This window comes from Jaculus jaculus, chromosome 16 (genome assembly GCF_020740685.1).
Source record: "Jaculus jaculus isolate mJacJac1 chromosome 16, mJacJac1.mat.Y.cur, whole genome shotgun sequence".
Classification (NCBI taxonomy): domain Eukaryota; kingdom Metazoa; phylum Chordata; class Mammalia; order Rodentia; family Dipodidae; genus Jaculus; species Jaculus jaculus.
Window position 1 is genome coordinate 16,377,737 of NC_059117.1, and position 12,314 is coordinate 16,390,050.

A 12,314-nucleotide genomic window follows, 5' to 3' on the forward strand; every position below is an offset into this window, starting at 1 on the left:
CTTCACTTAAATCACTTGTGCTCCTCAGTTTCTGCCTAGTTCCTTATATCCAACAGGATAAAGAATTGAGCCAAGAGCCAATAATTATGACTGGGAATTTTCATTGTTTTCATTGATTGAAATTAAAAGAGGAGAGCTGGAGAGATGGCTTAGTGGTTAAGCGCGTAGTGGTTAAGTGTGAAGCCTAAGAACCCTGGTTCAAGGCTCGATTCCCCAGGACCCACGTTAGCCAGATGCACAAGGGGACGCACACGTCTGGAGTTCGTGTTCAGTGGCTGGAGGCCCTGGCGCACCCATTCTCTCCCCCCCCCCCCGCCTCTTTCTCTGTCTGTTGCTCTCAAATAAATAAAAATAAACAAATTTTTTAAAAAGAGGAATTTTAAAGATGTTTAATTACACAAAAGGTACTAAGATAGGCAACACTATTAACAGAGTCAAGAGTGGGTATTTCTCATGCCAAATTACCAAAACTTACTTTTATCTAAAAATTTTGTTCTTTAGTGTTTTGAGACAGTATCCTTCTGATATATAGCCAAGGCTGACCTGAAAGTCCCAGCACTACTTGAGTCTCCACTGTGCTGGAATTGCAAAAGTGAGCAAACACACCCAACTTACACATCAGAATTTAATCTTATTTCAAGAAAGAGAAGCTGAGACCATCAAAACTGGATGAAAGGCTGACATGAAGAGAATAAAAGAAAATAATTTACTAAATGACTCTGAAAAGCTTTTATCCAAGTGCTCAGATTATAGGCATGGTACCACTCTGTCAGTTTATTATTTTATTTATTATTATTATTATCACTTTTTGTTTTTCAAGGTACGGTCTTGCTCTGGCCCAGGCTGACCTGGGATTCACTTTGTAGTCTCAGGGTGGCCTTGAACTCACGGCAATCCTCCTATCTCTGCTTCCCAAGTGCTGGGATTAAAGGTGTGCACCACCACGCCTGGCTCAGTTTAGTTTTTATTTATTTTACTTCCCAACCACCCACAAGCTGACATCTCAATACCAGGAAACAAAGATGATGAGGTTGCTACAATGCAAGAAAGATTTCAGATTCCTACTTTAAAAAGATCACAGACAGGGCTGGAGAGATGATTTAGTGGATAACGTGCTTGCTACATGAGCAACAGCACCTGAGTTCAGATCCTCAGCATCCACTAAAAATGTGGGGTGTGGTGATACACACCTAAAATCCTACTGCTAAGGAGACAGAAACGCAGTACTCGGGGTTCACTGGCTAGACAGCTCAGTCAGTGAGCTCTAGGTTCAGTGAGAGATTCTGTCTCAGGGCTGGAGAGATGGCTTAGTGGTTAAGCGCTTGCCTGTGAAGCCTAAGGACCCCGGTTCAAGGCTCATTTCCCCAGGACCCATGTTAGCCAGATGCACAAGGGAGCGCATGCATCTGGAGTTCGTTTGCAGTGGCTGGTGGCCTTGGCATGCCCATTCTCTCCCTCCCTCCCTCCCCCCCCCCTTTCTCTCTGTCTGTTGCTCTCAAATAAATAAATAAAAATAAACAAAAATCAAAAAAAAAAAGAATAGGGCACAGAGTGACTGAGGAAGACACATACCATCGACCTCTAGCCTCCACACACATACGAATACACATACGCACATGGATGCACACCATACACACATAAAATCAGCAGCCTGACTATCTATTGTCTCCAAGAAACTAACAGAGCTAGAAAAGACTTCTAATAACTTAAGAGTTAAAAGTTGGAAATCAAACTTCTAAGCAATTGAAGCCGCAAACAAGTTAATGTGGTGATTCTCATCATCTGACCAAGTAGACCTCAAACCAAAACTAGTGAGAAAGGATAAAGAGGACCACTCTATACTAACAAAAGGAACAATTCATCCAGAGGATGTAACTATTATAAATATACACCAACTCTGCGGCCCCAGGTTCATAAAACAAACGCTGAAAGGCATACAAGGACACATAGGTCCTAAACAGCAGCAGCAGTAGACCATCCACCACCCTCACATTCGGACAGGTGGTCCTGATACAGCAGAGGAGGAGACCATCCAACACCCTCACATTCAGACAGGTGGTCCTGATACAGCAGCAGGAGGAGACCATCCACCACCCTCACATTCAGACAGGTGGTCCTGATACAGCAGCAGTAGGAGACTACCCACCACCCTCACATTCAGATAGGACTTCTAAATAATCATCAAAGAGACTTCTGAACTAAACTACACCATGGATCAACTGGGTTTAACAGATATAGAGACCATTCCACCCACCAGATTGGGAATACACATTCTTCTCATTAGTACATGGAACCTTTTCTAAAACTGATCACAGTACACGCTTCACAAAACAAGCCATAACAAATACCAGAAAATTGAAAATACTCCCTTGCATTTTACCAGACCACAGGGAATGAAACTAAAAATCAGCAGTCTTACCATTTTTTTTTTTTTTTTTTAAGGTAGGGTATTGCTCTAGCCCAGGCTGACCTGGAATTCACTATGTAATCTCAGGGTGGCCTCGAACTCATAGCAATCCTCCTACATCTGCTTCCCAAGTGCTGGGATTAAAGAAGTGCACCACCATGCCGGGTTTAATTGTTTTTTTTTTTAACTGCTGATTTTTTTTTTTTTAATACAACTACTTGGAAACAGAACAATACACTTTTGAATGAACATTGGGCCATTGAAGAAATAAATAATTCCAAGAACCAAACGAAAACTAGAACACAACCTACCAGAGCCTCTCCGATGCAGCCAAGATAGTCCTAAGAAGAAAATTTATGTAAGTGCTCACACATTTAAAAGAAAAAACAAAAACCAGCTGGGCATGGTGGAGCACATGGGTCCATGGGAGGAGAAGGAGGCTTTCTTTAAGGGAGGGGTGAAGGGAGGGCAACAGAACACATGTGACGTGAAAGTGGAATAGTAGGGGCAAAAGGGCACAAAAGCAGGGCAGGGAGTAGGGAGATAGGGAAGATGAGACCCATAAGCAGGTGAAAGGGGGGTGGCAATAACCAAAACTAAGCATGTATGAAAATGGCTTAAGACAAAGTGATATTTTGTGTGATAACTTACAAATAAATTTAAGAGCTGGAAAGATGGCTTAGTGGTCAAGGCACTTTCTGGCAAAGCCAAAGGACCCAGATTTGATTACCCAGGATTCACATATGCCAGATGCACAAGGTGGCACATGCGTTTGGAGTTTGCAGTGGCTGGAAGCCCTGGTGCATCTATTCCCTCTACCCTGTATCTGTCTTTCTGTCTCTAATAAATAAATAAATTTTAAAACATTGTTTCCATATTGTAAGAGATTCTGAAATCCCTACTTCACATTTTGTAGCCAATCATCTTGTATTTTTAAAAGAATTTAAGTTCATTGTGATATCTAGCTATAACAGGCAGCAATGTCAATACTTAGCCAACTGCAGTAAGCACCCCTATGCTCTTCCTTAACAAGAGCTGATCTACTGTCAGCTTTTTCTGACAGAAAAAAAGATTGCCCTTATCTATACCTGCCAAGGTTAGATCTGACTCCTAAAAAGTAATTTGCAATGCATATGATGGTCTTAGACATATAAAATTAAACATGGACAGTTAGAGGATGAAATGGTAGGAGTTATCACTGAAAAATTCCAGAAAAGAATTAGCTTTGAAAAGCAATTTGAAAAGAGTCGTAGATGAATAGATTACTTGTTAGGTCATCACATTCAGAAGAGCAGTGGCTCAGATATCAAGAAAGTAAAGAGAAGGCACCTTGCTTCAAAAGGGTGACTTTCAATACCTTAATTAGATTAACTGCTTACATAAAAGACTGAGAGCTCATGAATGAACACAAGAAAGTGAAAGAGGCCCAGATTTACAAACATGTTTTAAGCACGTAGTTTAACTAATGGACAAACACAAACTGTGAAGCTTCATGTTAAATACTTTCTTTTTCTTTTTTTTTTTTTTTTAGTTTTTTTTAAGGTTACACTCTTATTTATTTTTATTTATTATTTATTTTATTTATTTATGTGACAGAGAAAGAGGTAGAGAGAGAGAGAAAGAGAGAATGAGTGTGCCAAGGCCTCCAACCACTGCAAATGAACTCCAGACACGTGCACCCCCTTGTGCATCTGGCTAACGTGGGTCCTGGGGAATTGAACCTAGGCCTTTTGGCTTTGTAGGCAAATGCCTTAACTGCTAAGCCATCCCTCCAGCAAAAATGCTTTATTTTTCCTACCTCTATGTTGGTTCATTTTTATTTAAATCTCATTTAAGAAACTAAAAAAGCTTTTAATCCTCACAAATTCCAAATCTTATACAAAATAAAACCCTCAATCTCTTCTTAGCTTGAATTATTTGACAAACATCAGGAAATTATCAGCATAATTGTAGTCTACCTTTATTTCAAGAGTGTAATTTGTTAAAAAAAATATCTCAATAATAATAAAAATAATAAAAATAGAAATAATATCTCAAAGTCTGGGCTGAGTTAAAGGTACTTAAGTGCAAAACTTGTTGGCCCAAGCTCGATTCCCTAGCACCCAAATAAAGCCAACTGCACTAAGTGACGCCTTGCAGTTGAAATGGCTCTGGTGTGTCACCCACCTGCTTGCAAGTAATTAAATAAAAATAGTCTTTAAAGAATTTTCCCAAAGGCAAAAAGAGAGATTTAATGAATGTCTTGAGGCCTTGAGATAATTTCAGGAGGCGGGGGGGAGGGAAGCAGGGGTCTATGCATCTGACCTTGATCACAATTTCCATCTTGAAGTGAACTGATACTAATATTATGTTGTTTTTATACCTAATATGAAGTTCCATGCTTTAATACTTAATAGCTACATAACCAAAGACAATTTTTGTCTTTGATTCTTTTTTAGTGTGTGGTTTCTTGAGGTAGGGCCTCACTCTAGCCCAGGCTAACCTGGAATTCACTCCATAGTCTCAGGGTGGCCTCAAACTCACTGTGATCCTCCTACCTCTGCCTCCGGAGTGCCAGGATCAAAGGCGTGCGCCACCACTCCAGGCTTCTATTCTTTTTTACAGATACAAAGTAGATCTGAACATAGCTAAAGGCTGGAGAGATGGCTTAGCAGTTAAGGCGCTTGCTTGCCTGCGAAGCCTAAGGACCCATGTTTGACTCTCCAGATTCCATGTAAGCCAGACGCACAATGGTGGGTTAAGCACAAGGTGGCTCATTCCCACTAGGTGCCACAGGTGTCGAGTTCAATTGCGGTAGTTGAGGCCCTGCCATTCTCTCTACCCTGCCCCCCAAAAAAGAAAGGAAAATACTTGACATATTTGTAGTGTAGTTTCTTAGCCGTTACTCAATACCTCTAAGTATTTGCTGAGAGGAGGGGAAGAGCCTAAGCTGTGCAAAAACCTGGATTTTCACACCTTCTCCTCCATTACTAGCCTTACAGATTTTGTTGTTTCCTCTAAGCGGCAATAAATGGAGAAAACAAAACATATTTTACAGAACTGAAACACGAAGATAAAAGTATATAGTTGTTGCACTGTGAAAATATTCATTCTTGGTAGATCTTATCCTCTCTAGGCCTGTTACCTCATTTTTAAAGGACTGAGGCTGATCTACTAAATCCAACAGCAATTCCTCCCACCTCCCCATTTATATGCTATCCTATTCCATCCTTTCGTTCAGTATTTCTGAGTCCCCACAGAAGCCGGTATTTACAGAAGTCAGACCCTCAGATTGCTTCAATGATGAGAACCAAATGAGGAAGCTGAATCATTTAATTATGCAATACAAAATGTAGATGGTGATTATGTCACACAAAAAGGTATAGTCTGAGACATTGTCATGAGCTTGTAACTATGTGTGTTGGAGGGGGGTGGAAGGGTCTCACTCCAGACCAGGCTGACCTGGAGTTCACTATGGAGTCTCAGGCTGGCCTCAAACTCATGGCGATCCTCCTACCTCTGCCTCCCAAGTGCTGGGATTAAAGGCATGCGCCACCACACCCGGCTCATGAGCTTGTAACTATTGAATGCATGATAACAATTCCTCATTGTTTTATTTTACCAAATCTCTCTTTTGAATCAGTCTTTTTTTTGTTGTTCATTTTTTATTTATTTATTTGAGAGTGACAGACAGAGAGAAAGACGGATAGAGGGCGAGCCAGGGCTTCCAGCCACTGCAAACGAACTCCAGATGCGTGCGCCCCCTTGTGCATCTGGCTAACGTGGGACCTGGGGAACCGAGCCTCGAACTGGGGTCCTTAGGCTTCACAGGCAAGCGCTTAACTGCTAAGCCATCTCCATGAATCAGTCTTTTTTTTAAATTCCAAAGGAAAAAACCTGTAAATCTTTTAACACATTCCTCTAGGTATTTGGCAGTGAAAGTGGTTAAGTTTCAATTATAGCCTAACTGTGAAAAGATGTCTAAGTTATGGAATAAATATCCATAATAAGCAAAGAGTTTTCTTCACAACCTCTTAAGAAACCCCTATGCTTGAATTATTATTTATTTCTTCTGATAATCAGTCATCAGGATCATATCATAACTAAAGGTACTACTTCAGAAAAGTAAAGCTGATTGTGTAGAACACAAACAAAAATACATTCTAGGGCTAAAGAGACAGCTCAGTAGTTAAAGATGCTTGCTTGCAAGGCCTTCCCACTCTCATTCACTTCCCCAGTACCCAAGGGGCATATGCATCTAGAGTTCATTTGCAGGGTTAGGAGTGCCTGGTGTACCCACAGTCACACTCACTCTTACCCTTTCTCTCAAATAAATAGAAAATATATTTTTAAGTGCATTTTAGAGGCCTAGAGGGATGGCTTAACAGTTAAGACATTTGCCTGCAAAGCTGAAGGACCCAGGTTCGATTCCCTAGGTCCCACATTAGCCAGATGCACAAGGGGGCACATACATCTGGAGTTTGTTTGCAGTGGCTGAAGGCCCTAGCGTGCCCATTCTCTCTCTCTTTCTCTGTCAAATAAATAAATAAAATAAATGTATTTTAGAGACAGAATCCTTTTGGAAGAATATGACTTTTCACTAAAGAAAAAAGGTTTCATGAAAATAAATTCTCATCCATAGATAATTTATTGTAAATTAAACTTAAAGCCACAAAAATCTTCACATCATCATCTAAAGCCACACCCTCTCCTAAACTAACACTAATCACATATTAGAGGTCATATGTGTATATTCCAATGACAGATCATATCCAAGTTTCCAATGTTCCGAGAAAGCCAGTTAACGATACAGTAAAACACTGACTCGAGTTTTAAAACAAACCTTGAAGAGCATCATTTATTTTAGTGAAGCAAAATGATTCTTGGAGAATTTGGCTCCAAGAAGTTAAAAGAAATAATATTAAGATGTAGTCATAATTCAATATAGAACTAAGTAAGTACTATCTGTGAGGGATGATGTGAATGTAGCAACGTTTGTGAGGAAAGTGAAACTTAGGTGATATGAGCACATGAGAAAGAAATGAAGACAATGCTGGCTCAAGTAGCAGAGACCTCTGGGACCCTTAATCATGACATACAACAAAAGCCAGTTTGAAACAGATAAGGAGGAATTTAAGAGTTGAAAAGGTACAAAATCTGGAACTCAGCAGTAAAAACGGTGTTTGGATATAATGTCTTCAATTTCACCCTCTGGAAGAGCTTAAAGAAACCAAGAGCAAAGTCTTAGGAAGGACAAATAAATATTCAACTATAGAGAAGAATGAAGGGCAAGGAAAGAAGCAGAAACGTTAGTCAGGCAGGAACGTACTTAACGTCAGGGTGTGTGAGCTTTAACTCCGCTCCTGACCCGGGAGTGGGCAGCGCTCCCATCACAGACCTATGACGTGTCAGAAACGATGCCACCCGCTTGACAAGCTTCCTCGTTTCATCTTGCTCGCTTCTGTTCCTCCCCACCTGTATTTCTCCTGAACGTTCAGTTCACTGCTGAACTCGCCTGGATGAGGGGAGGCACGGGAAGCCAAAGCAGGTTGCTAGAGCAGTGGACAGAGCCTGGCACAGGAGCTGTCAGCACAGGCGATGTGAAGAGGGAGGCAGTGGAGCAAGAGGAGTCAACCTAAGCAGGAAGAAAAGCAACCACCGCATATGACAGCCAGCCCGAGTCAAAGCCCAGGCAGGGGAAGGAGGTCTCGCGTGGGCATGGAGCACAAAGAGATGAAGAGGGTCGAGAGAAGAGAGCCTTGGGGGGGGGGGGGTCTGCACACAGGATGGGGGACTGATGAAACACACAGACACTGAGCTCGGAAAACGTTCTCTGAATACCCTGCATCTTTGTCTCTAAATCCACAAGAGAAATGAGAGATGAAGTCAGTAACTTAGAACACTCGTAGTGGAAAAATTTAATAAGTTTCTTGTGATATAATCATGTAGTATTATTCATTAAAATTACATGTTTAGGGCTGGGGATACAGTACAGTGGTAGAGCACTTTTCTGGCATGTGTGGAGCCCTGGGTTCAATCCCCAGTACAAGCCTCTCCTCTCACATTACTTTTTTTTCAAAGATTTTTAAATTTTTATTTATTTATTACAGTCAGGGAAAGAGAGAGAGTGAGTGTGAAAATGGGCCCACCAGGGCTTCTAGCCACTGCAAACGAACTCCAAACGCATGCTCCACCATGTGCATCTGGTTTACGTGGGACCTGGAGAATCGAATCTGGGTCCTTAGGCTTTGCAGGCATGCGGCCTAACTGCTAAGCCATCTTTCCAGCCCCCAAATTACTTTTTTAAATGGCATTTAGTGATGTGAGAAAGCACTTTTTGTAAGTTAATAACAAAATAGGAGTATAAAAAAATAACATAGGATCTTCATTTTGTTGAGGAAAAATTCTAATGTCTCAATGGGCAACTATATATTAATTTTGGCTCTACTTTACCCGTACTTTCCATTTTCCTACAATATACATGTATTACTTTTACAACTGATAAAAACATTTAAATTTTTATTCATTTATTTGTTTATTAGAGAGAGAGAAGGACAGAATGGGCATGCCAGGGCCTCTAGCCACTACAAACGAACTCCAGATGCATGCACCACCATGTGCATCTGGCTACCATGGGTTCTGAGGAATCAAGCCTGCATCTTTAGGCTTCATAGGCAAATGCCTTAAATGCTAAGCTATCATTCCAAAACAACATTTTTTAAATGAAGAGATAACAGAAGTTAATATCTTCAAGAAGCAATCAAGTGGTTTTGAACACACACTGGTAGAAAAGTACTGAGCAAATGGAGTGAAGAAGTGAAGAAAGCAACCAAAATGGTGGCGCACGCCTTTAATCCCAGCACTTGGGAGGCAGAGGTAGGTGGATTGCCACGAGTTTGAGGCCACCCTGAGACTACATAGTGAATTCCAGGTCAGCCTGGACTAGAGTGAGACCCTAACTCGGAAAAAAAAAAAAAAAAAGGCTCGTTTGGATGACCCAATGGGTGCAACAGTGGCATGTCTGTTATAGGGAAACCAACTGCTCTCTAATTGGAGTGGAGACCCATTCTATGGGAGGGAATACATGCCTGGTACCGAAAACCTAATCGAAAGCCTATGGTGGGGGAGGTCATGAGCATTAGGAGTGTAATGCCTGCTCTTGTCTGGCTAAATGCATATTTTGTGACACCAAACTGCCCTGTAAGCACTTTACTTAATGTTCATACCCATCTATTAATGCTACTCTTACTTTTGGTTAGAGAAGCTTCTCTTTTCAGGTGGCGGTGACCACTGGGATGACCCAAAATGCACCATGGTGCTGAGAAGACTTAACGGAAGAATGGTCAGCACTGAAACATCTCTATCACACCTTCCAAGGCTCAGGGTCCATTGCAGAAGGGGTAGCAGAAAGAATGCAAGAGCCAAAGGAAGGGTAGAGCTGCTTAAAATGCAATCAACTAGACAGAAATTGGCCTTGACATCCATGACTTCATAGTGCCTAGCACTACCTTCATAAGACCCTCATAATAGGACAAAAAGATGATGACATAAAATAAAAGAGATACTAATGGAGAGAGGGAGGGTATATGAGAGAGTGTGGATTTGGGAAGGGGGAAGTGGGGGAGGGGAGGAAAGTGGTCTATTATTTGTAAATATGGAAGCTGTCAATAAAAATGAAAAAAATTAAAAATTTTAAAAAATAAAGTCTCAATTTCAAAATAAATTTAGTTTTTCTATGAGGTAGATAAACTTTCAGCTAAGATGCTATAACAAACTTGTTAAAAATGTTAACTATAAAAAGATATATATGTGTGTATAAATATACATTATGTATATTTGTATATATGTATATATATGTATATTTGTATATATGTATATATGTGTATATATATATATATGTATAAATATACATGGATGATTTTCCTCTGGTCTCTGAATCTACCAACATGGATGCTTCATCTAAACTCTGTGCCTGTTACCTGTGTGTTACTTCTCGAAACGTGGGGAAACCATGGGTGTAACTCTCTCTAAGACTCGGTTCTTATCTGAACTTTGTGGTCTCCGCTTTGATATTTCTACTACTCTTCCTTCAACTACCACCATTTTCCCTTTTAACTTTCTTCCATGGGGAAAGTCAGATGCCATGTATGTTCCTTCTCAATCTCTCTACGCAAGCTCCTAGGTTCTACCTTTCATGGGCTTTAAGCTGCACTGTGTTTTCCACAGGAATACAAGTTCCCTAATTTCCACATGCTTATGACTCTGCTCTAACCTTTTTCCTAGGTCCCAATTTCCCTTAAATAAACCCCACAATTTGTGGTTTTTCCCTAGGTAAACTTAATAATTGATAACTTATCCTTCTTGAGTTCATTTGCATCAATTCTTTGTTAAATATAGGACAGGACTCAAAATTGGGGTTTATAAAATTGGGAGGGCTCTCCTTAACCCCCAAATCCCAAATCAATATCACAAAGAGAAAAATGAGCAACCAAACAGAAATACTAAAATATACTAGTTCCACAAGAAAGAAAACAGCATCATTGCACATAGGACTTTGCGGTTGAAGAGCAGCTGCAATTGTATTAGGTGATGATGGAAAGAATTCAACTGGCTCCTCTAGGAAAGGAAGGGAATGAAGGAAGGGAACCTGGCAAATAACTTTGTGGTGGAATTGGGAGAACTCCAAGTTCCAGAAGAAGCCAAGGAGAACTGTTTTGACCTCTACAGCAACAATCCAGAGTTGGGCACTTGAGAGAGAAATAGCCTTGACCCGTCTCATCTGACTCCTTCTTATTCTGCCCCCTTCAGTCTCAAAAAGAAACTAAAAACTGGACCCTGAAAACAGGTAGTGACAGTAGCTACACTGTGATTTCAAGAGTCCCTCCCTCATTAACTTCCAAATGACAAACCACCACCTTCAATATGTAAAACTTCAATGAAATAAATCTTAAAATTTAATGTGTAAACATATAATCATAAATCCGCTCCCTTTCACACAAAAGTAAAACTGGATCAATCACTAAGCTTAAGGGACCAAAGTCCTCTCACATTCTGAAAGTGCCTCCCGAACCTCATGTCCTGTATCACTGATCTTGTATACTCTCCTTTTCCACAATGACCCAAAGCCAGGCATCTGCGAGCCAATCAAATTCCCTGTTCGTGAGAAGAAGTAGTTAAGAAACGTATAGCTACCAGAGACAAAATTAACACTGGCAACAAGCTCAGAAGAAGTGAGACTAGAAACGCTGCTGCGGGGAGCCCGGAGTAGACTCTGGCGGCCGTGCGCCGTGTGTGCTGCGAGAAGGAGCCGACTGCGGCAGTGTCTGCCTGGCCCCGCTCTAATGGGAACATTGCTGGCCATGCAGACCAATGCCATTTTGCATAATTTAAGAGGACTGTTTATTTTCCAACTTGCTGGTACATGGAGTATTGCTCAGTGGATTTAACAAAGGCGCTGTCAGATGAATAACCTTCCACAAGAAGTCATCTTAGCAGAGGTAATTTAACTTCTAACCTTGGATCACAAACTGTGAGGACAGGAAAGATCACTACTCTATTACTGTAGGAAAATAATTGTAGTGTATCTTACTTAATTCAAGCAGAGGCTCAAAAGTTTATCCAGGATTAAACACTGAAGTTCTCTTTAACAAACCTGCCATATTAATTCCCAGGTGACAAGGCTTTTAAAGCCAAATCCTTACAGTTTAACATTACCCAATAAGTAATCATTTGGATTTTTTGATAAATGTTATTTCAATAGAGTAAAAATTATTAGAAATTGTTTAGGGTAAATTATTATTTTAAGTAGCTTTGAAAAGCTCTATTACTTAAAAACAAATTTTACTTAAAAAATTAAAGGTGATTTTATCATCTAAATCAGAGAAATATACTAAAATACCAAACATAAACTTTATTTCATCTTCATTTT

General features: G+C 40.4%; 1 protein-coding gene across 4 annotated transcripts in view; it reads right to left on the reverse strand.

Moving 5' to 3' along the window:
• The window catches only part of Phtf2 (putative homeodomain transcription factor 2), a 144,348-nt gene that overhangs the window by 72,356 nt on the left and 59,678 nt on the right, over positions 1-12,314 (reverse strand). The window lies entirely within an intron of this gene.